Source organism: Anomaloglossus baeobatrachus, chromosome 6 (genome assembly GCF_048569485.1).
Source record: "Anomaloglossus baeobatrachus isolate aAnoBae1 chromosome 6, aAnoBae1.hap1, whole genome shotgun sequence".
NCBI classification, from domain to species: domain Eukaryota; kingdom Metazoa; phylum Chordata; class Amphibia; order Anura; family Aromobatidae; genus Anomaloglossus; species Anomaloglossus baeobatrachus.
In genome coordinates, this window is record NC_134358.1 from 564,495,601 (window position 1) to 564,523,144 (window position 27,544).

Genomic DNA, 27,544 nt, shown 5'->3' on the forward strand with positions numbered 1-27,544 from the left:
CAGAAAGATGTCAGGATGGGGGACATTATACCAAGAAGTAGTCAGGATGGGGGACATTATACCAGAAAGATGTCAGGATGGGGGACATTATGCCAAGAAGGAGTCAGGATGGGGGACATTATACCAGAAAGATGTCAGGATGGGGGACATTATGCAAAGAAGGAGTCAGGATGGGGACATTATACCAGAAAGAAGTCAGGATGGGGGACATTATGCCAAGAAGGAGTCAGGATGGATGACATTATACCACAAAGGAGTCAGCATAGGGGATATTATACCAGGATGGAGTCAGGATGGAGGACATTATGCAAAGAGGAAGCACAATATACCATGAAAGAGCTAGGATTTGGGACATTATACCGAGGAGTTAGGATGGGGGACATTATACCAGAAAAAAAAGCACATTATATCAAGAAGGAGTCAGAATCGGGGATATTATACCAAGAAGAAGTCAGGATAGGGGACATTACACCAGGAAGAATTGCATTATATCATAAAGGAGCCAGGATGGGGGACATTATACCAAGGAGTCAGGGGGGTGAACATATGTGTTTTTATAGGATGTAGAGCGCTACAAGGGCCCATACATCTGACCAACATGCAGGTGGGGCCCAAATACTGCTTAGTACCTGATAGCATCCTCTGTCACCCACCTCCAATTCATTTTAAGACTGAAGATGTCTTCTCTCACTCCCTAATTTATAATGATGAAGTCAACAGGCTATTATATCTTTCCCCACCAACTGATCAAGACTCATCCCCCCATCCCCGGCTGAGGGCCATGATGTACCTTTGTTTCCTTAGCTCATAGGACAGAATGGAACAACTGGTAAATACCATAGATGGATACGCAATATATATATATATATATATATACACATAGGTAAGGATGGTCAACTTCAGGCAGATCAACATCCCCAAGGTTACCATCCTTACCTATGTAGTCTTCTACTAGGCATTGCTCCCACTAGCCAGTTTCCTACTCCACACTGATGAGGGGCAAATACCCCGAAACATCTGTCTGTGGATGGATACCATGTTTCGCATAGGCGGTTTCCTTGACTGGAGACTGCCCTTCCCGTGGTTGTTCCTTCCCGGTGAAAGACTTGGCTAGTGTCCTGCCAGCGCTGAGAAACTTGTTTTGTGTATATATATATATATATATATATATATATATATATATATATACTAGAAGGTGGCCCGATTCTGCGCATCGGGTATTCTAGAATTTACGTATTGTGTAGTTCATGTATGATTTTTGTTATATATATATATATATATATATATATATATATATATATATAGATGTTGTTGTGTGTAGTTACCAAGTGTTTGTGTAGGGGCTGTACATGTTCTGGGTGTTGTCTGGGTGTGGCGGGGGGTGAGAGCGGTGTTGTATGTGTGTTGTGTTGTTTGTGGAGCGCTCTGTGTATGTAGCGTTGTGTGTGTGTGTGTGTGTTGCGCGGTTTGTGTGGGTGTGGTGTATTTTGGGGGGAGGTATGTTTTGTGCAATGTGTGTGTTGTGCGGTATGTGCGTATATTTATGTATGCCGCGGTGTTTGTGTGTTGGGTGTTGTGTGTGTGTGGCGTTGTCTGTGTGTGTGGGTGTCTGTGTATGGCGGTGTTTGTGGTTCCCAGTGTGTGTGTGGTGTGTTGTGTGTGTGTGTTGGGGGGAGGTGTGCACCTCCCATTGTGCTCCATCCCCCATGCTGCACACCCCCCATCGTGCCCCATCCCCCATGCTGCGCACCCCCCATCGTGCTCCATCCCCCATGCTGCGCACCCCCCATCGTGCTCCATCCCCCATGCTGCCCACCCCCCATCGTGCTCCATCCCCCATGCTGCGCACTCCCTATCGTGCTCCATCCCCCATGCTGCGCACTCCCCATCGTGCTCCATCCTCCATGCTGCGCACTCCCCATCGTGCTCCATCCCCCATGCTGCGCACTCCCCATCGTGCTACATCCCCCATGCTGCGCACTCCCCATCGTGCTACATCCCCCATGCTGCGCACCCCCCATCGTGCTACATCCCCCATGCTGCGCACTCCCCATCGTGCTACATCCCCCATGCTGCGCAGTCCCCATCGTGCTACATCCCCCATGCTGCGCACCCCCCATCGTGCTACATCCCCCATGCTGCGCACTCCCCATCGTGCTACATCCCCCATGCTGCGCACCCCCCATCGTGCTACATCCCCCATGCTGCGCACTCCCCATCGTGCTACATCCCCCATGCTGCGCACCCCATCGTGCTCCATCCCCCATGCTATAATAGTTCTCCTATTATACTCAGAGAGGAGTATAATAGGAGGACTATCATAGGAGGAGTAGTCCTGGGGGGAGAGGAGTATAATGCCGGCTCCCTGCACATGTGTACCGGGAGCCGGTGTACACTGGTAACTATGATACACATCGGGTAACTAAGGGACCTTAGTTACCCGATGTGTATAATGGTTACCAGCGTTCACCGGCTCCGTCACGATCCCAGCATCGCAAGGTTATGTCTGGCGATGCGTGCGGAGGGCCGGGGCGAGCGGCCAATCCATGCGGAGGGCGGGGCCAGGCCGAGGCGAGCGACCAATCCGTGGGGGGGTGGAGCCGAGGCGAGGCGAGCGGCCAATCCGTGCGGGGGGACGGGGCCATGGCGAGCCCAGCGGCCAATCAGCTTTGTGTCACCGTAAGGACACAATTTTGGAGCAAGACAGACAGACAGACAGACAGAATAAGGCAATTATATATATAGATATATATATATATATACAAAACAAGTATATGTATATATATATATATATATATATATATATATATAGGCACAGCCCTCTAGAATCCCCCTGTTGTTGATAACACAACAATCAAATTTGAGGGAAATGTTATGCTGGGATTTACTTGCCTGCTCAGCCCTGTTTTTATGACTGGTGACCGTTCAGGATGGGGTGCAGTATAATTCTGCAGTTAGGTACTTAGACATCACCCGTCACGGCCATCACCTCTTCCCAGCTCTTTCCCGTAACCCAAGGTCTCCGTCTACAGAATACACCAACTGAGTCTTTCTTGGTCTTTGTTGGTTCTTCACTGTCTTTTCTCCACTGTCCTGTCGTTGCCAATCTTACGGTATCCGCCTGTCCCAAAGTCATCTTTTACTGGTCAGAATCTGGAATGGATTCACCCTCACGATCCATAGGATGACCTACGTAGCACCTCCTTCATTTGGGGGTACAATTATTTGTGGAATGACATTCTTTCAGCAGAAGCACAACTTTCATCAAGCATTTCTCCTTTAACCTTAAACCTTGATGAGGTTCTTCCATGGATAGATACGTAGGTCTTCACAAGTAGGGTCAAACTTCTTGAGTAGTGAGGGATATCACCATACCTAAGTTGACTGTTGGAAGGAACACCAACCGAACTTCAATTCATTCCTCAGAAACTTCACCAATGCTAGGGTGGAAGGGGCTAATACCTTAGAAAATTAGGGGACCTTACTCTTTTTCCTACATCTCTGGTTGAGATCATGGTGCTGGACCTGACCTCTGGGCAGTTGAGGGTCCAGTCTTTTGGTCCTTCTGTAAATTATAAAGCCCAATATACCTAATATTGTTTAGGACCAAGAGTAGCCAAAACAATTCTCCCACCATGACGCTGTTGAGTCTTTAGAGCGTGAATCTTGGTTGTAGGATGCTTCTGCTGGATGGTGGCATGATTCTCCAACTCTATAGGTTTTCTCACAATGTCCTCCTCATGGCTGAAATTGGACAGGAGATGTTTCAGTTCAGTACCAAACCCAGGAGAGATCTTCTGGAGTCTCAGAGGACTGTGTGGGCGACCTAAAACGGGATTAAAGGTACAATACAATAATTTAAGGTACGCTGCTGGGAGTTCCCTCACTGCAGTTAATCATTAATAGAGAATATAATACATTCTTGTCACGCTAGGTACGGGGAAGTACCAAGCAAATGGCGAAAGGGAAACCCTGTGCCTAGGGAAAGAGAAGAGAAGATGGTGACCCCTGACCAAACCTGCAGCTGGTCCCTGGGGTCCCTCACCACCTTAGATAGGTTGCGTTCGGGATCCCCTACCCGGCTGGTGGTCTCTATCCTTTTCCTGCACTGTTTTTGTAGAAAAAACTTCCTTGTATGAAACGTAGGAGTCACAGCTCCCGGCTGGATGTGGCCTAAGGAACCGTGCCCGCAGACACTGGCCTGTGGGATCTATGGTGCTTGGCGGTGACTTCTTATCCCTAATCGGTGGGCTGTTGTCTTCTATGAGGGACTTTGGGTTTGACAGGACCTCTAGTCCTGGCCTCAATCGGTTAATTAACCAGTTCCAGTAGGTTCTGGTTCCTGGCTTCAGGGTCTGAGTACCCCCCTTTGTGCTACGGTTTCCGGGTCGGTTCCCAGTGTCGGTACCGGCGGGCTACAACCCTGGCCCGGTCCACCTCCGGTCCATCAAATCGTCTTCCCATCTCCTGTTAACGGAGACCACCATCTGCCTCCTAGCCAAAGGCACCAGGGCTCCTACCCTGGTACCTGTCAGTTTGCTTCAGGCCTGACCTCACTCTCCACTACTCTGAACTGCACTGCTGTTTTTCCCGCCCCGGGCTGTCTAAACCCCTGGGTGGGCGTGCACCAACTGCCTGGCCACGCCGACTGGTGTGTCTAACTGTCCCTAAGGGGGGTGACTAGGGTTTCTGGCTGGCTCTGTGTTTCCTAATGAGGCAGGGTGTTATGCAGGGGCCTATTTGTGACTACCTGGTTTTGCCAGGGCGTCACATTACTGCTATGAAAGACGTAAAAATTGAGATAGTCAGCACACAAGAATGGCCAGTGTTATATGAGCCCAACAGCCAATATCAAGGTGACCTCTTTTTTGTTGTGTCCCTACCATACGCTGTCCCTTCCTTTGTTGTTCCCAAAATACAAATCTTTTTCGTGGGTAGGGATGACATGCTAATTGTACCAGGCCCTCACAAATTAGAGATGAACTGTAAAGCGTCCGTGGATGCTCCTCTGTTATCTCTGCGATTTGTGCTATTCCTGCACTTTTGAGCCCTATTGAAAAACTGGAGGTAAAATAAGAGTAAAACCTCATTCATTTTACAGGGGGTCTGATAGAACAGACAGAAAACAACCATCATACCAAGAATGAACTCCTGTTACACTGCACTCACATTAGGTCTGAGCTGAAACTTTTCGGGCACCGATCTGGACCTCCCGGGTCCAACAATCTACGTTCACGGTATAACAGCAATTTTAAAGGTTTAGTTGTTCCCTGGAGTTCGGCCCAACCAGATGGTGAACTAACCAGGGAAGCACAAAGAATGGTAAAATAAGACAAACAAGAGTATACAAAACAGTACAGGCCTGTGAGAGATTCTGCTGCCCCTGAATGTGGAGAGTTTAATTGAACCTCTTACCGACATTGGATGTACTGGGTACGTCCTGCCCATGTCGGTATACTCGCTGCTGCGGTGAGCCGGCGATGAGTCACGCACATGTCAGCTGATTTGAACAGCTGACATGTGCACCTATCAGGTGTGGGTGGATCCACTCTCCACTCATGCCTGTTAACTCCTTACACTGTGCCGTCAAAATGTGACAGTGCAATGTACATCCCAGCTGTGGTACGCACTTACTCCCCTGGCTCCATCGGAAGTCACGTGACGTGATCACGCGGAATCGATGGTTACCATGGTACCATAGGGTCATGTGATGACTCCTGTAGCTATCATGAGTCACTTCCTCTTACACCCGGCAGATCGCCGTCTCTAAGATTAAAGCAGCTTTTCTGCAGATCAGAGCAATGCAGCTGTGATCTGCAGAAATGAACCAGCAATCAGACTGCTGATCCTTATAGTCCCCAAGGGGGATTAGAAAAATAAAAAAAGTTAAATAAAAGTTAAAGAATAACAAACAAAAAAATAAAAGTTTAAATCACCCCCTATTTGCCCCATTGAAAATGAAAGGGTTACAAAAAATGTAAAAAATATACACATATTTATTATCGCCGCATTTAGAAATGCCCGATCTATCAAAATATAAAATCAATTAATCTGATGGGTGAATGGCGTAGCGGCAAAAAAATTCCAAACACCAAAATTATGTTTTTTAGTCACCACAAATTTTGCGCAAAATGCAATAACAGGCGATAAAAATGTAACATCTGCACAAAAATTGCATTATTAAAAATGTCAGCTCAAGACACAAAAAAATAAGCCATCACTGAGCCCCAAATCCCAACAAATGAGAACGCTATTGTTTTCAGAAAATGGCGCAAAAGGTGCGCCACTTTTTTTTGACAAACATCTGAATTTTTTTAACCCGTTAGATAATAGCAAACCTATACATGTTTGGTGTCTACGAACTCGCACTGACCTGAGGCATCACACCCACACATCAGTTTTACCATATAGTGAACATAGTGACTGAAATATCCCAAAACAATCGTGCAATCGCACTTTTTTTGCAATTTTTACGCACTTGGAATTTTTTTGCTGTTTTCCACTACACTATATGGCAAAACGTATGGTTTAATTTAAAAGTACAACTCGTCCCACAAAAAATAAGCCTTGATATGGCAAGATTGATGGAAAAATAAAAAAGCTACGGCTCTTGGAAGAAGGGGAGCAAAAAGCAAAAATGGAAAAACGGAAAATCGCCCGGGGGTTAGGGGTTAAGGGCTTACTAAGGTTCAGACTCACTTGTTCCTCCCGGGTTGTAATTGGTCACTGACCTTTCTACCCATATTGTGGTCCATGTGACTGAGAGAAAATGATTTATGGCTATTCTGTCTGTGTAGATGCCTATTCGCCATCACAATATTGGTAGACTATGCACAGTTAGCGATGAGCGACCTCGCTCGGTTCTTATTCGCCAATTTCAAATTCGGTACGAGCATTTACCTATCCGCTTCCAGGTCGTGTACCTGAGCATTTTCGGGAAAACCCGGCAATGATCAACTATGTTCATTTTCCAAAATACTTTTCTAATAACAAAACATCTATAAGGTTCGGTCACAAGGGCTTGTGTCATTGGCTGCCTAAGTCACATGTCCGTCTGCATATAAAATGCGGATATGCGGCGTCGGCGCCACTTTGTGATTGTTAAAGCTTAGGGAAGGTGCTGCCGCTAGACAGTTAGCTTACATAGGGGTTTACTCATAGGTAGTTGAGATAGATAGGTGAGTGATAGTGTAGAATAGGGACTTGCAGTGTAGGGGAAGCTGTGTGCTACAAATCAGCATTTCATAATAGAAATAGGGATTGCTACTTGTGAATGCCTGCTAAAGAGTTGCCAGTGAACCATCTCAATAGGTATTGCTACCTCTGTTGGCCATCCCAATATTGCCATCTCAGCCAAGAAATACAGAAGGTTACTTTTGTGTCAGGTGCCTGACAGGTGTGGGCCTACATACTGAAGTTGCAGCGCGTGGTCACATTAGGAAACATGACTGCCCACTGCGGCTTCAGGCAGAGACTGACTGAGCAATGACGTCACTTAGTTTATCTGCAGTCACAGCTGGAGCTTCCCACGGTCCCCCTTGTGACCACAGGTAAACTCACCTCAAGTTACCTCATTCAGTTCAATGAGATCTGCATCTCCTATCAAAAAAACGCCGCTTTTTTTACCAAAAGATGCAGATTTAGTGCTGAAATTTATACAGCAAATTCCTGCACCCAATCTGCATCTTCTGTAAAAAAAAAACCCGCTTCAATATCGCCTCAAAACCGCATCATATTTAGATGCATTTTTTGCCAGAAGATGCAGTATTGGTGCAGGAATTTGGAGTATAAATTTCAGCACCATATCTGCGTCATATCTTTTGGTAAAAAAAAATGTGGTTTTCTACCAGGGGACACAGGTCTCATTGAAGTGAATCCATTCACCTAAGATAAGGTCACTGAAGTCATGAGGTCACCTGAGGTCAGTTTACCTGCGGTGACATGGGGAGTACCATGGGAACCTCCAGCTGTGACCACAGATAAACTAGGTGACATCAGTGCTCACAGTCATGTTTTCGAATGTGCCCACGCGCTGTGACTTCAGTATGTAGCAGAGCTGGGATTGTTGTGGGACCTCGTGTGGATTACATCGGAAGTGAATGTTTGAGGTTAGTAAATTGGAGAAAGAGGGTGGGTTTTTTGTATTTTGTTTCAAATAAAGGATTTTTTTGGTATTTGAGTATATTTCTTTTGACTTACAGATTATTAATCTAGGGCTTAGTTGCAGCTGTGAGCTGTCATTAACCCCCTATATTATCTTTACTGCTACCGCACCAGGGCAATCTAGCAATCAGGATGAGCAGGGTAAAGTTCCGGTATTGTGGCATCTAATGGATGTGACAACTCTGGTCTGCTGCAGGCTGCTATTTTTAGGCAGGAGGGGCCCAATAACCATTGGCCTCCCCAGCCTGTGAATACCAGCCCCCAGCTGTCAGCATTATCATGGATAGGTATCAAAATTGGCGGGGGCTGCATGCCATTTTTATAAATTATTTATTTAAATAATTAAGAAAAACAAACAAAAAACATACACAGCCAAAATAAGCACATGGCTGGGGGCTGCTTTATCTACGCTGGGTATCACATTATGGCGGGAACCCTACGCCAATTTATTTATTCATTTATTTTACGCTACAGGGTCGCAGACTGCTTGTGTGATTTCGGGTGGGCGGGGGAAGCAGTGAATATGTATGAGGGTTAATGAGCGGACCCGGAAGTAGTGTCACAGCCCTGCGGGAAACTCGGTAACTATAACGCTCCTGCTTATTTTCTTTCTTTTTCCGAATAGTTACACAGAGTTCCCTGAGAACTCTGTTTGGGGACTGTGCATGGACACTAGGTATCCAGTACGGACCCCAAAGTTTACGGTTCAGGTTCGCCCACCACTACGCCTCCCCCTCCCTTCACAATGACCTTTGCACATGCTCCTTACATGCCTCAATACAAAACAAAGTGTCTGTTAATGTAGAAGGGAATTTCCTAAAACAAATAGAAGTTATAGTTTTAAAAAGTTTCAGTTCCCGATGAAAATAGGGGAAAAAAAATCTAATTTAACACAAATTACTGATTTAAACAAAAGGTTAAAAGTTTACAAATATTTCAAACTTTGCATCATCTGTTTTATCTAATGGGCAGAGGAAGAGCATGAAGGACCCATGCACCCCGCCGTCATCTGCAGGGGGCCAAACAAATCTCCGGGGAGGAACATTTTATCTAAAAATCTACAAATCCAAAAATAACATATACGGTAAGTATGGAAATAAAGACGTCACGAAACATGGAAAAACCCTTATGGGCAAACTGGGAGGAAGTAATCGAGGGGTTGTAATATGAGCGAGATGACGGAGGGGGTCTGGGGTCTGTAAAGGGTTAATATTGCGTTGGCTGCTATGACTTTATTAGCGATTATGATAATGGCGGGATCGTCGCTGTCGGCAGGTTCCCTCTGTTGTTGCTATGGAGCCAATCTTGGAAGTTTGCTTACAAGCTGTCAGGAAGCAAATTATTCCATTAAGAGTTTAACCGTTTCTCGCCCGGGACAGTGACGCCGTGACATGTCTTCATGACAACTGATCGCACGACGCCGTGAAATTTATGATCCTCGAAAAATCCGATCCTGCAAAAACTATTTTTAAACATTGATATATTGTATCGACTAAAATATCAGCAAGAACGGATCCAGATCGCTACATTCCACTAAGAACATTGCACTTTAACTGCCGACCTTATCTGTAATCAATCAGTGCCGGAATGTTCAGAAAACGACGGGCCGCCCCCGCACCGAAAACTGAGCACCCACCGCTAACTGAGGGTCACAACAAGAACACATTTATATATATGCATATGTGGCGCCCCAGGACCTGGTCGCCACAACAGCATTGCCCTCCCAAAGGGTTAATGCTGAGCCTGGAGGTAATTGGGAGATCTATTGGCCAGTAAGTTAACACTCAACACAGTTCTCCCTCCGGCCAGCAGGGGGAGCTCTGAACCTGGAACTTCAGGGAGCATTCCTTAAGTCTGGCTGGAAGGAGGAAGTGGTAGTTGTTAGTCTGGACACAGGAGTGAAAGAGTGCAGACGCAGAGTAGTGCTGCCTTGTAAACTGGGGCCTAGAGCTGGGATAGCTTGGCCCAGTGAAGCAAGGGGAGCAGAGAGGCACAGCAGGGACTCGGACATCGGAGTCTGTAGTTGCCAGGGCATAAAATCCATCCCTGGTAGCTGAATCCGGAGGGCAGGAGAGCTGCAAGCCCCTGGCCCAGAAGTAATCTGAAGGTACAGCTGCATCCCAAGGGCCCGGTGTAGACTCCAGCAGAGAAGCACCAGAGAGGGCCTGCGCAGTCTACCACACAGAAAAGGGGACGAACAACAAGTCCCAGCAGCAAGAGGGCAATTGCAAACCCAAAGTGCAGTGTCCTAAAACAGCAGAGAAAGATTAAGGAGTAGGCCTCATACTCAACTGGCCAAAGATCACCCCAGGCACTTCCAGGCCGGCCGGATCATCTTTACCATCTGTGACGGTCTCCCTGGACTAAGTTTCTGCCGAGTAAAAGAGGAGAAGGTAAAGAGACTACTGTTTGTGCCTGTTTCTTTCATTGCTTGTCGGCCCTGCACCGTGTTAGTCACGCAGCACCATAGACTTCCACAAACACCAACCGTGCCCCGGGCATTGCTCCACCTGTGGGGAGCAGTACTACCATTGCTGCCATAACATCATCCCGGAGGCCTCACACAGCAGCGGCGGCTTAGTAGCCGCATACCACAGGTGGCGTCACGAACACAAACTTTAATTCAAGCCACATATTCAACTGACACCCACCAGGGCCACGGAGCCGGGCCCAGCCACCACTGACTACCACCGGACTAGTCCGGTCCGGCACCGGGTGTCCCATAGCCCTGGGGTGGGCGAGTCAACTTTGGCGTCACGAACAGGATTTCGTGCCCGGTCACACCGGGTACTGTGCGCCTGAAGAACTGTGTAAAAGACTGTGTACTGGTTGTAAATTGCCGCCGCCATTAGCCGCGCCGAGCGCAGGAAGAAGGGGGGCGTGCCTGACAAAGAGCGCGAAGGGAGCGCGCCATCAGAGCAGAACGCTGTTAACCCCGCGCGACCCGGAAGAAAATTTGAAAAGTGAACGGAGCCTGGTAAGGTTCACTAAGGGGGAGGAAGATGTCCGACTCCGAGGGAGAGCAGGTGGCTGCCATCGCCCAGGGCGCCGCAGCACCGGCCGAAGTAGTCCCAGTCGCCGTCGCCCCAGCCCCCACTGTAGCGCCGGTAATGCCGATCACCATGCCGTACATACCAGGAGCAGAATGGCTGCCGCAGTACTCCGGGGAGTCCCATACCTTGAGTGACTTCAGAGAAAGCCTGCACAGCTTGTTCCGGGTGTATCCTCTGACTGAGAGCCAGAAGGTGGGCATAGTAATGGGACAGCTAGCCGGCGCAGCCCAGCGTGAAGCGAAGTCCTGGCCTGATACAGATAAAGGGACAGCAGCCCAGATACTGGCCAAGCTAAAGAGTACTTATTAGAATGTAAATAGTTATGCAAAATGTCTGCCATGTTGTGTACAAAATGTTTTCTTTTTCTGTGATTGCGAAAATGGACAATTGGGCCACTGGACTATGGGTGGCCAACACCTAAATTGTTCATAGTTAGCACCAGTGTGCTCAACACCCCTGAAGAAAAACCCGTCCGGCGTGCATAGAGTGGGGTCATCAATGCTCTGACGCACGCCCAGAGCCTACGTTGGGGGTTTGAACGCGGCGGGTCCCCCATGGAGCAGTGTAATGGACACCCGGCAGGGAGCCACACTGGACTCTTATAGTAATGTTTAAGGTTGTAACGTTAAAGTATTTGCGCCTCCCATAATGGGATGAAATGTTCTAACATGTCATGTTTGTTTCTACAGTCCGGGAGTACTGAATTTAACTAAGGGGGAGTGTGGCGCCCCAGGACCTGGTCGCCACAACAGCATTGCCCTCCCAAAGGGTTAATGCTGAGCCTGGAGGTAATTGGGAGATCTATTGGCCAGTAAGTGTAACACCAACCGCAGTTCTCCCTCCGGCCAGCAGGGGGAGCTCTGAACCTGGAACTTCAGGGAGCATTCCTTAAGTCTGGCTGGAAGGAGGAAGTGGTAGTTGTTAGTCTGGACACAGGAGTGAAAGAGTGCAGACGCAGAGTAGTGCTGCCTTGTAAACTGGGGCCTAGAGCTGGGATAGCTTGGCCCAGTGAAGCAAGGGGAGCAGAGAGGCACAGCAGGGACTCGGACATCGGAGTCTGTAGTTGCCAGGGCATAAAATCTATCCCTGGTAGCTGAATCCGGAGGGCAGGAGAGCTGCAAGCCCCTGGCCCAGAAGTAATCTGAAGGTACAGCTGCATCCCAAGGGCCCGGTGTGGGCTCCAGCAGAGAAGCACCAGAGAGGGCCTGCGCAGTCTACCACACAGAAAAGGGGACGAACAACAAGTCCCAGCAGCAAGAGGGCAATTGCAAACCCAAAGTGCAGTGTCCTAACACAGCAGAGAAAGATTAAGGAGTAGGCCTCATACTCAACTGGCCAAAGATCACCCCAGGCACTTCCAGGCCGGCCGGATCATCTTTACCATCTGTAACGGTCTCCCTGGACTAAGTTTCTGCCGAGTAAAAGAGGAGAAGGTAAAGAGACTACTGTTTGTGCCTGTTTCTTTCATTGCTGGTCGGCCCTGCACCGTGTTAGTCACGCAGCACCATAGACTTCCACAAACACCAACCGTGCCCCGGGCATTGCTCCACCTGTGGGGAGCAGTACTACCATTGCTGCCATAACATCATCCCGGAGGCCTCACACAGCAGCGGCGGCTTAGTAGCCGCATACCACAGGTGGCGTCACGAACACAAACTTTAATTCAAGCCACATATTCAACTGACACCCACCAGGGCCACGGAGCCGGGCCCAGCCACCACTGACTACCACCGGACTAGTCCGGTCCGGCACCGGGTGTCCCATAGCCCTGGGGTGGGCGAGTCACATACAGTATACCAGAAAGTGAGTACACCCCTCACATAGGTGTAAATATTTTATTATATCTTTTCATGGGACAACACTGAAGAGCTGACCCTGTGATACAATGTGAAGTGTCAGTGTGCAGCTTTTATACGATGTACAGTGTCAGTGTGCAGCTTGTATACAATGTGCAGTGTCAGTGTGCAGCTTGTATACAATGTACAGTGTCAGTGTGTAGCTTGTATACAATGTACAGTGTCAGGGTGCAGCTTGTATACAATGTGCAGTGTCAGTGTGCACCTTGTATACAATGTACAGTGTCAGTGTGTAGCTTGTATACAATGTACAGTGTCAGTGTGCAGCTTGTATACAATGTACAGGGTCAGTGTGCAGCTTGTATACAATGTGCAGTGTCAGTGTGCAGCTTGTATACAATGTAAAGTGTCAGTGTGCAGCTTGTATACAATGTGCAGTGTCAGTGTGCAGCTTGTATACAATGCACAATGTCAGTGTGCAGCTTTTATACAATGTGCAGTGTGAGTGTGCAGCTTGTATACGATGTACAGTGTCAGTGTGCAGCTTGTATACAATGTGCAGTGTCAGTGTGCAGCTTGTATACAATGTAAAGTGTCAGTGTGCAGCTTGTATACAATGTAAAGTGTCAGTGTGCAGCTTGTATACAATGTACAGTGTCAGTGTGTAGCTTGTATACAATGTACAGTGTCAGGGTGCAGCTTGTATACAATGTGCAGTGTCAGTGTGCAGCTTGTATACAATGTACAGGGTCAGTGTGCAGCTTGTATACAATGTGCAGTGTCAGTGTGCAGCTTGTATACAATGTAAAGTGTCAGTGTGCAGCTTGTATACAATGTGCAGTGTCAGTGTGCAGCTTGTATACGATGTAAAGTGTCAGTGTGCAGTTTGTATACAATGCACAATGTCAGTGTGCAGATTTTATACAATGTGCAGTGTCAGTGTGCAGCTTGTATACAATGCACAATGTCAGTGTGCAGCTTTTATACAATGTGCAGTGTCAGTGTGCAGCTTGTATACGATGTAAAGTGTCAGTATGCAGTTTGTATACAATGCACAATGTCAGTGTGCAGATTTTATACAATGTGCAGTGTCAGTGTGCTGCTTGTATACAATGCACAATGTCAGTGTGCAGCTTGTATACAATATGCAGTGTCAGTGCGCAGCTTGTATACGATGTAAAGTGTCAGTGTGCAGTTTGTATACAATGCACAATGTCAGTGTGCAGATTTTATACAATGTGCAGTGTCAGTGTGCTGCTTGTATACAATGCACAATGTCAGTGTGCAGCTTGTATACAATATGCAGTGTCAGTGCGCAGCTTTTATACAATGTACAGATAAGATTATCACCACCCTGACCCTGAGCTGCAGCACGGCGGCCAAGACCATACAGCGGTATAACCAGACAGCTCAGAACAAGCCTCACCATGGCCGACCACAGAACCTGAGAGCACGAGTTCGGCGCCATATCCAGAGGTCGTCTTTTCAGAATAGACATATGAGTGCTGCCAGAATTGCTGCAGAGGTTACAGGGGTGGGGGTCCGCCTGTCAGTGCTCAGACCATACACTGCACACTGTATCACAATGCTCTGCATGGCTGACATGTCAGAAGGAAGCCTCTTGTAAAGATGATACACAAAAAAACTTGCAAACAGTTCGCTGAAGACAGACTAAGGACATGGATTACTGGAACCGTCCTGTGGTCGGATGAGACCAAGATAAACTTATTTGGTTCAGATGGTGTCAAGTGTGTGTGGTGACAACCAGGTGAAGAGCACAAAGAGAAGTATGTCCTGCCTACAGTCAGGCATGATGGTGGAGGGTCATTGAGGGAAGCATGAGCCACACAAAATATTCACACTTTGGCAACAAATTGGTCATTTTCACTTAGGGGTGTACTAATTGTTATTGCAAGCGGTTTAGACATTAATGGTTGTGTGTTGAGTTATTTAGAGAACATCAAATTTACACTATTATACAAGCTGCACACTGACACTGCACATTGTATGACTGGGTCAGATCTTTAGTCTTGTCCTATGAAAAGATAAAATATTTACATAAATGTGTACATACATTACTGATCCTGTACTGATCCTGAGTTACCTCCTGTATTATACTCCAGAGCTGCACTCACTATTCTGCTGGTGCATTCACTGTGTACATACATTACTGATCCTGAGTTACCTCCTGTATTATCCTCCAGAGCTGCACTCACTATTCTGCTGGTGCAGTCACTGTGTATATACATTACATTACTGATCCTGAGTTACCTCCTGTATTATACTCCAGAGCTGCACTCACTATTCTGCTGGTGCAGTCACTGTGTACATACATTACATTACTGATCCTGAGTTACCTCCTGTATTATACTCCAGAGCTGCACTCACTATTCTGCTGGTGCAGTCACTGTGTATATACATTACATTACTGATCCTGTATTATACTCCAGAGCTGCACTCACTATTCTGCTGGTGCAATCACTGTGTACATACATTACATTACTGATCCTGTATTATACTCCAGAGCTGCACTCACTATTCTGCTGGTGCAGTCACTGTGCACATACATTACATTACTGATCCTGAGTTACCTCCTGTATTATACTCCAGAGCTGCACTCACTATTCTGCTGGTGCAGTCGCTGTGTTCATACAATACATTACTGATCCTGTATTATACTCCAGAGCTGCACTCACTATTCTGCTGGTGCAGTCGCTGTGTTCATACATTACATTACTGATCTTGTATTATTCTCCAGTGCTGCACTCACTATTCTGCTGGTGCAATCACTGTGTACATACATTACATTACTGATCCTGTATTATACTCCAGAGCTGCACTCACTATTCTGCTGGTGCAATCACTGTGTACATAGATTACATTACTGATCCTGTATTATACTCCAGAGCTGCACTCACTATTCTGCTGGTGCAATCACTGTGTACATACAATACATTACTGATCCTGTATTATACTCCAGAGCTGCACTCACTATTCTGCTGGTGCAATCACTGTGTACATACATTACATTACTGATCCTGTATTATTCTCCAGAGCTGCACTCACTATTCTGCTGGTGCAGTCACTGTGCACATACATTACATTACTGATCCTGAGTTACCTCCTGTATTATACTCCAGAGCTGCACTCACTATTCTGCTGGTGCAGTCGCTGTGTTCATACAATACATTACTGATCCTGTATTATACTCCAGAGCTGCACTCACTATTCTGCTGGTGCAGTCGCTGTGTTCATACATTACATTACTGATCTTGTATTATTCTCTAGTGCTGCACTCACTATTCTGCTGGTGCAATCACTGTGTACATACATTACATTACTGATCCTGTATTATACTCCAGAGCTGCACTCACTATTCTGCTGGTGCAATCACTGTGTACATACAATACATTACTGATCCTGTATTATACTCCAGAGCTGCACTCACTATTCTGCTGGTGCAATCACTGTGTACATAGATTACATTACTGATCCTGTATTATACTCCAGAGCTGCACTCACTATTCTGCTGGTGCAATCACTGTGTACATACAATACATTACTGATCCTGTATTATACTCCAGAGCTGCACTCACTATTCTGCTGGTGCAATCACTGTGTACATACATTACATTACTGATCCTGTATTATTCTCCAGAGCTGCTCCTAATAATTCAGTACTTTGCTAATAAAACAGTGTGTTACTGTGCATATAACTGTAATGCTTCCATACAGTGCCATATATTATATAATATGACCATATAACTGCCTGATTTATGCATATACAGTATAAAGGTACAGTGCACAATATTAATCACAGCATCGTATAGTGCAATATATTGTAAGCTTTAATCCAGTGCAATCCCGATGCTGCTTTAAATTTTCATTCCATAAATCAATACTACACGTGTACAGCATAATACTGACACAGTGCCGGATAATAATAGTGCCATACAGTGCACTACACTATATTATTACAATGCTGCGCCCATTTTATTTATACCACATAGTAAATAGTGCCACATAGTGCGATCCGTCATGGTGCTATCATACACACTGGTGTCCTCCTTTTTTCTTTGCCATCACCCAGCTTTCCACAGCTCTGAACGGCATTCTGTACATTTCGGGGGCTTCTTGCTGTGTCGGGTAAATCCACTTTGAAGCTTTTTTTGTTCCTTTTTGCAATTTTTTTGTGATTAAATTAAAGCCAAAATATAATAAAAGCTAAACTGTTATTTTGCAAAAAAAAAAGAAAGAAAAAACAAAAGACACCCACACCTGGTAATCGCCGGCTCCTGCCCAGCGCAGCACATGTCCGGAGGGCAGCGCGCCCATCTCCCCGCAGCCTCGCGCTGTCAATACAGTTGTCATGGAAACATCAGACGGCGGAGATTAAAAGGACAGCAATTTTTAAAGGAATTTTTGAAAAAAAAAAAAAAAAAAAAAGAGCTCAGGATCGGAAATGACAACATTAACCCCTTCACACCCGAACCCATTTTTCACCTTCATGACCGAGCCAATTTTTTGCAATTGTGACCAGTGTCACTTTATGAGGTTATAACTCTGGAGCTTCAGCGGATCCCGGTGATTCTGAGACTGTTTTTTCCTGACATATTGTACTTCATGATAGTTGTATATTTAAGACAATAATTTTCGTGAAAATTTGAGAAATTTGGCAAACATTTGGAAATTGTGCAATTTTCAACCTTTTTGTTTTTATAATTTTAAATGAGAGAGTTCTATCACACAAAGTAGCTACTAAATAACATTTCCCACATGTTACTTTACATCAGCGCAACTTTTGAAACATAACTTTTTTTTTGTTAGAAGGGTGCAGAGTTTATCAGCAATTTCTCATTTGTGGTGGAAATCTACTGTTTGGGCGCACGGAAAGGAAGGAGCAACATTTGAATTTTGGAATACAAAATTGTCAGCAATAGATAGAGGACGCCATGTCACATTTGCTTTGCAAAGCCCCTGATGTGCCTAATCAGTGGAGCTCCCCCACAAGTGACATCATTTTGGAAACTAGACCCCTGAAGGAATTTATCTGATGTGTTATAAGCATCTTTATCGCCAGGGTGCTTCACACAATTTTATAACGTTCAGCCGTGAAAATAACAAATCACATTTTTTTCCATTGAAAATTATGTTTTAGCCCCAAATGTTGTATTTTCACACGGGTAACAGGAGAAAATGCACCATACACTTTGTTGTGCAATTTCTCCTGAGTACGCCGATACCCCATGTGTAATGGAAAACTACTGTTTGGGCGCACGGCAGGGCTCAGAAGGGAAGGAGAGCCATTTTGGCAGGAATCGATAGCGGACACCGTATCGCATTTGAAGATATCCTGACATGCCAAAACAGAAACACCCCCACAAGTAACCCCATTCTTGAGACTACACCTCTGAAGGAATTCATCCAGGGATGTAGTGAGCAATTTTAATGCCTCAGGTGAATTGTGTAATATTGAACTATGAAAATAAAAAAATACCATTTTTTTTCAACTAAAACGTTGCTTTGGATTCAAAGTATTAATTAGTCCGCCAATACCTCATATGTGGTAAAAAAACAAAAAGCAACTTTTGAGGTGCCATACAAAGTGAAGGAGGGAAGGAGCGCCATATTGGAGTGCAGATTTAGTTAGAATGGTTTGCGGATGCCATATCACATTGTCAAAGCCCCTGAGGTGCCAGAACAGCAGAAACCCCCCACAAGTGATCCTATTTTACAACTGCACCCCTCAATGAATTCATCCAGCAGTGCAGTGAGCATTTTGCCATTACAGCTATGTCACAAAATTTTATATTATTGGGCGGTGTAGAAAAAATAATTACATTTTTACCACTAAAATGTTGTTTTAACCCAAGATTTCTAATTTTCACAAGAGGAATAGGTAGAAAAGGTTTCATAATGTGTTACACAAAATCTCTTGAACGTGGCAATAGCACACATGTGACCGTACAGTACTGTTTGGCCGCACCGCTGCACTTGGGAGGGAAGGAGCGCCATTTGATTTTTGGAGCATAGATTTTCCTAGAGTAGTTTGCAGACTCCATTTTCAGAGCCTCTAAGTGCCAGAATTACAGAAACCCCCTCAAGTGACCACATTTTTTAAATTACACCCCTCTGAGAATTCATCTATGAGTGTAGTGATGATTTTGTCTCTGGAAAACACCAATGGAATAAAATGCAGTGAATGTTTTAGAACTAAAAATTGCAAATAAGTCCTTGTTGTGCCCAGTACATTGTAGTGCCTGCATATTGTACCGAGTTCGTGTTTCTGGAGACCTGCACCCTGTAAATTAAGTGGGCTATCCTCACTACAAGATTACCAAACAGGGGGATGCTAACTATGGTTTCGGCACATTGTGGGGCTCAGAAGGGAGAAGGGCTATTTGGATTTGGGAGTGCATATTTAACTGAATTTCTATTGTGAGGGGGGAGCCATAGCGTTTTTCCGTTTTTTCTTTGTGTTACCAGTAACATGGACGTCGCCTATATTTCTGTCAACAGATGATGGACCTCAGAGGAGACTTGTGTTTTTCTGGGTTGAGTTGAATGCTATTTGGTGACAATTTGGATCAGATCACATTTATCCTGTTCTCTTTGCTGAGCACTTAAATCAGGGTTTCCTCCTACATATCCAAAATACATAATTCAGGTAAAACCCACGACCGAACCATTCACTGTAATGAGGCAGCAGAGTTACTCCGGACTCTGTTTGGCCTCTGTACAGCGGTGTTCGTCTTTTCAAAGGTGCAAAAAACTGTTGTTGACTGTACTTTTGTGTATGTCTAAAAAGATGCGTAAAAATATGGACACCGCCGGACCACAGCACAGACAGGAGTTCGAAGTGACTCCCTCTGCCTCATTACAGGGAATTTTCTGAATCACGATTTCAGAGATTTACATGTAATCCCCGATGTAAGTGCTCAGTGTAGAGCGCAGGATAAATGTGAGCCGCTTTGTACTGCTTTGTGAGAAATAATGAACAAATCAGCAGCAGTTGGAGAGCTGACTTTATATATTTACCGTTCACCTCGCGGTATAGGTGATTAGGCGACTTTATTCCTCCGGTCAGTACGATGACAGCAATACCACATTTATGTAGTTTTTTTTAATGTTTTTTCCGCTTTTACACCATAAAAACTATTTTTATAGAAATAATAGTAATTTTTGCACTGCTGTGTTCTGAATGCTATAGCTTTTTTTATTTTTTCTTGCATGGAGCTGTTTTTTTGCGGGACAACATGACGTTTTTAACGGTGCCATTTTTATTTGACTTTTTGATCACGATTTATTTGACCTTTTTTGTGAGCTCTATGATGAAAAGATATAGTTTTTGCAACTTTTTTTCTTGCGGTGTTCACTGAAGGGGGTTAACTAGCGTGACAGTTTTATAGATCGGATTGTTCCAGATTCGGTGATAACAAATATGTGATTTTTTTTATATATATTTTTTTATTTTACATAAATATACATATTAATTAGTATAATATTATTTTCATTTTTTTGTCCTTTATTTTCTGATTTTTTTTATAATTTTTAAATTTGTACTTTTTTATTACTTTTTTACTTTACCCTATATTGAACATTAATGTTTAATTCTCTGATTTCTGAGATAATCTTTTGCAATACACTAGAATTGCAATGCATTGCACCTGTCAGTGAGACATTGACAGAAGCCTTTCAGACCATGCTTCTGGCATGGTCTAACGGGCTGAGCTGAAGTTCGTCAGGTGCAAGCTGTTATGACTTTCTATATTGCACTAATGCAATTCAAATTTGATATGTGCAATGCTCGCATATATCTTGGCGCTTCCAGAGGCAGCTGTATCCTCTTATTTCTATATTATGCAGTCATAGCAGCTTGCGCCTGTTCACACTTGCCTTTTTCTGTTTGGAGGTGCTGGTCAGTTTTTAGTTTTATATATCAATCTTGCTTTATGTCATCAGTATGTTTTGAAATAATGAGGTAACGAAGGTGTTGAGACAGCTCTCTGGTTTTACTCATCGTGAGATGTTTCTTGTGTGGCACCTTGGTAATGAGACTCCTTTTTATTGGGTGTTCCCCATCCGGATTACTTTTGGCCATTCTCACCGCTACTTATTGTTCAATTTTGGCAAATAAAAAGGGTGCTGCTGGCTTTAATGGTCTAGAGGTTTGCACTCCAAAACATACACTCGGTGCTCAAACCTATTAGAAACATTTTGTATTGATTCTATGGAGGAGACAGACTGGTCGGTGGTGCCCGGCGGTGATGTTTGGGCGTCTTCCGGCAATGGTTGTATTATTGATGTGTCCCCATAAGGGGATTAGCAGGGGGCATCACTTACATATGGCCGCCTGTTAGCGGATCTCCTCCCTGCCTCCTATGTGGAAGATTCCCTCTATGACATCCACATGCCGGTACGACGTGGCGATATTTTACCGGGCACTCGGCGTTCTCTACGGATGAGATAAATGTGAATTTCTGTGATGAAATAATGGCCGAGTCGGCGCCTTATAAATCAGCGGAGCGGACTTCTAGTCGCTGAGATGGCTCCAGTCATTTTTCAGCCGTCGTGGGTTAGAAAAGCGATTTAGAAAATAAATGAGCAATCGTGAGAAAATAAGGAAACTGAATAATTCACGTCCATGAAAACGAGCAAAACGCATGATGGAGGAGAGTTCAGAGGATACGGGGTTAACGGTCGCTGCTTCTCCATTTATTGTTGTAAGAACGACCCTATAACCCTCCTCAGATGCCACCGCCTCTGTCGTCACATTGCTTTACAGTGCAGCTTCACTCCAAACACAAGGGTCTTCTGTAACTGCTTAATAGAGTTTAGGGGACATTTAGGATGGGTGACGAGTGACACTGAGCAAAAATATAAAGCAACACTTATTTTTGTTCCCATTTTTCATGAGCTGAACTCTAAGGGGAACTTTGCACACTACGACACTGCAGCTGCGATGTCGGTGTGGTCAAGTCGACAGTGACGCACATCCGGCCTCGCTGTCGACATCGGAGTGTGTGAATCCTTTTTACTACGATAAACGATTTTGTATGATCGGTGCAGTGTCGGTCATTTCCATAATGTCGCACCAATAGGAGATGCGATGTTGTCCCTCGTTCCTGCGGCCGCACATCGCTGTGTGTGACACTGCAGGAGCGAGGAACATCTCCTACCTGCGTCCCGCCTGCAATGAGGAAGGAAGGAGGTGGGCGGGATGTTTACGTCCCGCTCATCTCCGCCCCTCTGCTTCTATTGGCCGCCTGCCGTGTAACGTCGCTGTGACACCGCACGACCCGCCCCCTTAGGAAGGAGGCGGGTCGCCGGCCACAGCGACGTCGCAGGGCAGGTGAGTGCATGTGAAGTTGCCGTAGCGATAATGTTCACTACGGCAGCAATCACAAGATATCGCTGCTGCGACGGGGGCGGGGACTATCGCGCTCGGCATCGCAACAATCGGCTTGCAATGTCGTAGTGTGCAAAGTACCCCTTAGATATAAGAATTTTTCTATCTGCACAAAAGGCCTTTTTCTCGGAAATATTGTTCACAAATTTGTGTAAATCGGTTACCGATCACTTCTCCTTTGTGGAGACAATCCATCCACCTCAAAGTGTGGCATATTAAGATGCTAATTAGATAGCATGATTATTGCACAGGTGTGCCTTTTGCTGGTCGGCATGATTATTGCACAGGTGTGCCTTGGGCCAGCCAGCATGATTATTGCACAGATGCACCTTAGGCTGGCAAGCATAATTATTGCATAGGTGTGCCTTAGGCTGGACAGCATGATTATTGAACAGGTGTGCCTTAGGCTGGCCAGCATGATTTTTGCACAGGTGTGCCTTAGGCTGGCCAGCATGATTGTTTCACAGGTGCGCCTTAGGCTGGCCAGCATGATTATTGCAGAGGTGTACCTTGGGTTGGCCAGCATGATTATTGCACATGTGCGCTGTAAGCTGGCCAGTATGATTATTTCACAGGTCTGCCTTAGGCTGGCCAGCATGATTATTGCACATGTGCGCTGAAGGCTGGCCAGTATGATTGTTTCACAGGTGTGCCTTAGGCTGGCCAGCATGATTATTGCACAGGTGTGCCTTGGGCTGGCCATCATGATTATTTTACAGATGCGCCTTAGGCTGGCAAGCATAATTATTGCATAGGTGTGCCTTAGGCTGGCCAGCATGATTTTTGCACAGGTGTGCCTTAGGCTGGCCAGCATGATTATTGCACAGGTGTGCCTTGGGCCGGCCAGCATGATTATTGCACAGATGCACCTTAGGCTGACCAGCATCATTATGGCACAGGTGTGCCTTAGGCTGGACAGCATGATTATTTCACAGGTGTGCCTTAGGCTGGCCAGCATGATTATTGCACAGGTGTGCCTTGGGCTGGCCATCATGATTATTTTACAGATGCGCCTTAGGCTGGCAAGCATAATTATTGCATAGGTGTGCCTTAGGCTGGACAGCATGATTTTTGCACAGGTGTGCCTTAGGCTGTCCAGCATGATTATTGCACAGGTGCGCTGTAAGCTGGCCAGTATGATTGTTTCACAGGTGCGCCTTAGGCTGGACAGCATGATTATTGCACAGGTGCGCTGTAAGCTGGCCAGTATGATTGTTTCACAGGTGCGCCTTAGGCTGGACAGCATGCTCATGCTGTCTAATCAGCATCTTGATATGCCGCACCTGTGAGGTGGATGGATTTCTGACCCTTAATTCTGAAAATCGCTGCTCAATAATCTGTGCCCTGGTATAAAAGGTGGATTTCCCCTGTAAATATATTTGGCGAGAGTTGCAGGGGACAAAACCTTTTACTGTGATAAAATTAAAATTTTAAAAATGTAGAAACAAATAATTTCCTTCCCTTTCTTCCGTCTTGTGCTCGGGAAAGTCACAATTTCTTGTTGATATTTCTCACCTTTTTATGAAATGGCGGCCGCTCAGAAAGTGCCGGCGCAATTTCCATCATTACCTGCCTGATTCAACAAGAGAGATCCGGCAATTTCCACCGTTTCCTCGGATAATAGAAAGAAAATGTGATATTTGTCATCAGATTGACGACCGGATGTACCAGGAATAGTGCACGGACCGCTAAATGTCAAGTGCGCGGAGTGACGCCACCGCCGAAACCAAGGGAGCGACAATCCGCCAGAAAATCCAGAAGTTCCAAGAGGAACGTTAGGCCAAAATGAGGAGTTCCAGGTTGCAGCAATCTGCTCAGTTCCTGCAGCAGTTAATAGACTCCGCCCCTTTGGAAATTTGCACATTGTCATGCCATAACAAAGCTCCGCCCCGAAATAGACAGGATTAAAAGCGTCATATAGGATTGGAAAGACAGGTTACTTCACCTGAGCTCTTGCATTTCAGCACTACCTGCTTTGCTACATGTTTCTATGAATGGACAAGGTGCAATACTCCTTAACCTCCGGATTACTCCTGATGGTGAAGAGGCCAGAGTCCTGTGCCTACTATTCTCCCAGAACTAATCTGTTCACCCCTCCAGGGAAGGAAGGGGCAGACGTGTGATGGCAACACAGATAAAAACAGACAGGGGAAAAAAGCAAAACTCAGACACACTGCAAACTCTCAGGAACAAACAGTAAGAAACTAAGGAGAAAAGCAAGAGCAGGAAGGCAGCAACAAAAGGACAACAAGGGTTAACACCACAACCGCTCACAGCAATGACGTACCACAACCACCAGTAAGTCTGGATTACAACCCCTCACCAGACCAGTATAGAAAAGCTATAGCTGGAATGAAAGGAAGTGACCAGCCAGTATATATAGGAGGGGAGCGAATGTGACTGGCTCTTCCACAGCATGTGATCAAAGGAGACTAACAAGCAGACCAGCAGGGATTAACTACAGGTCTGTGAGCTGATCACAGACATCAGAGAAGGTAACAGGCAGAGTGCCAAAATATTTAGTCTCCACAGATCCTGATGCTGCCATGACAGTCGGCAATGTTTGTAAAAACCTCCTTGTGACAGTTATTTGCAATAGTATTATGTAAGTATATGGCGGTGTTATTTATTATATCGTTTGTTTGTTTTTTTAGAGCGGTAATAAAAGGCAACTGCTAAGAGATTTTGTTTCCAGGGACCTGTACTGGTAATTAAATGGTGGTATTATGTGTGATATAGCATAATGTGGGCACTATATGGTGGTATTATTTGTCATACCATATTTAAGTATATGGTCCTTTTTCCTGCAATAAAAAGGAAATTGTTAAGAACTTTTATTTTCAGAGATCTCCTGAACACTTTACTGGGCACTGACTGGCAGTATTGTGTACAATGCTATGTAGGATAGTGTTATGTTGGCACTATATGGGGCTATTATTTTCCACACACTATATAGGTATTTTTTTGTCATTTTTCGTAAGGGCTTGTTTCCAGTGGGCTCCTAAGTGTACTGCTAGGCCCTGATTGGCAGTATTGTGTATGATGCTATGTGGGATAGTGTTATCTGGGCACTATATGGCGGCATTATTTATCATACCATATATAGATATTATATTGCACTTTTTGGGGGGGAGGTGACAATAAAAAAAGTCTCAGTTGCTGTTTTTGGTATTGTTTTTGCCGCGAGGTTCTCCTGAGAGCAGCGTGCGGCGGATTCACGTGGACCTATAAGATCTGTTTCACATTATTGCAGATTGCCATCTATTCTTTATCAGAACCCGTTTCCATGGAGCTGAACCTATTTAGTTCAAAATTGCAGATTTTTTTTTTTCTTTTAACGAATTACTTTTTTTTTTTTTTTTACTGCTTGGAGCTACACACATTGCTTATCTCCTCCTGACAGACAGCAGATCCGGTGAGTCTGCCGCCTGCTCCCCATCAACATTCCCCTCCGAGCACAGAACGTAATGTGACTGGTGAATATTGGTCCTAAGCACATAAAGAGAGGAACCTGGCTCTATAAAGATGGAGATCCACCTGGCCGGCCCCTGCCGATATGTCCTACTAAGGAGAATGGCATGGAGGCGGGTCCAGAGCTTAGGACCCTCCTTTATGTGCCAGAGGTGAGATTTCCGTAAATTTGGTCAACAGTTCCATCAAATCTGACACAGGAATTCACGTTGCGTTGACGTTATTTGATGCAAGTCCAATTTTTCTTTTTGTGCTCTGGAGTCTCTAAATATCCCAGAGAATAAAAAGCACATGGTGTAAAAAAATAATACTTAGCCATCCCACTGGTGCCCACCGTCGGGTCCTTCGCTCCATCCAGACTTTTTTTTCCACTTCCCAACAATATCTTCAGGCAACTAAATGCAGCAGTGGGGCAACCAGCAATGAGGAGGCCTCTGATATCACAACACCCCCTTGGTGTCTTGGCATCAGGGGTCTACCAGACCAGGTGAAGATGCCAAGAGAGATCAGGAGGTGGAGGAAAGAAGAGGCAATGGGCTGCAATGGTGGTTGGGCAGATGAACCGCTCATTGAACAGGTGAGCCACTTCCCCCTCACACCCCCTTTTTTATAATTCCTAAAAAGTCTTAGTGCCACACACAGACTTGGGAAGGTTCGGCGTGCGGGCGAGACATACAACAAAGAGGGTATATAGCACAACAAACAAGGGCTACACCGGGGAAACATTAACAACGGTAGGCCCTGTTGCTAGTAAGAGGGAAGATGCACACCTCCTCCCCTTACCTGCCGCTGTACCCTGCACTCCTAGCCAGTCTCTATACAGGTTCCTCACCTGTCGCCGAGAAGGAACCTGAAGCCCTGAGAAACCCTGCAGTAAACCCTGGCTAGTGAGCTGGCAGGTGAGGATCGCTAGTCCCACCACTGCACTAATACAACATGAAGGGAAAGATATGACAGACAGGGGAAACAACCCAGCTTCACGGCTGCAGTCACACACCAGGACTACAGCCCATGCCACTTCACACAACAAGGGCTCCAGCAGCTCCTTCCACCTCAAGGCCAGAATGAATCAGAATAACCAGCACCCACTACTGGAAGATGTGACCAATTATTGAGGAAGGGAGTGGTCACCAACTGGAAGCACCTGAAGCCTGGAGTCAGAAGCTGCTGGAAAGCAAAACTGATATTAACCCTTTTTGCACTGAAGGAAAGCGTTTAATATGAGGAGTCTCATATGGCAAAGAGAGACTGCGACCCAGATCCTGTCACAAGTCTCTAGTAGCAGAGAGCTGGCCGTGATACTTACCCAACTGCCATTTTTCTAAATTTGCACAAAGCAAATTGCAAAAAAAAATAAAAAATTAGTTGCATTGGAATATTTTTGCAAAATTCAAAGAGAATTCAGAGTCTCCAATTTCCCTGAACAGTTGCACTCAGCCTCCCTTAGATATAGCACCTTGTTATTAGTGAATAGAGAAGCAAGACTTGTGGGGGTGAGGGGGTTGGTGGGACAACCCCTATTAGTAAGTAACATATAGAGGATTAGCATATGGGAATATTAGAGAGTTAGAAATAAAAGACAAAGAAGAGGGATAGGAGGGGGATGCAGCTGCAGATACGGTATTTAAAAGGTACGATGTAGGCACAACTTT

The 27,544-nt window shown here is 45.5% G+C and overlaps 1 long non-coding RNA gene across 1 annotated transcript in view; it reads left to right on the top strand.

The window, feature by feature from the left end:
* Nucleotides 1–9,961: 9,961 nt before the first annotated feature.
* The window catches only part of LOC142243645 (uncharacterized), a 60,368-nt gene continuing 42,785 nt past the window's right edge, over nt 9,962–27,544 (top strand). Inside the window, exon 1 of the long non-coding RNA XR_012724389.1 lies at nt 9,962–12,649. This is a non-coding gene — a long non-coding RNA (uncharacterized LOC142243645). The remainder of the gene's footprint in view (nt 12,650–27,544) is intronic.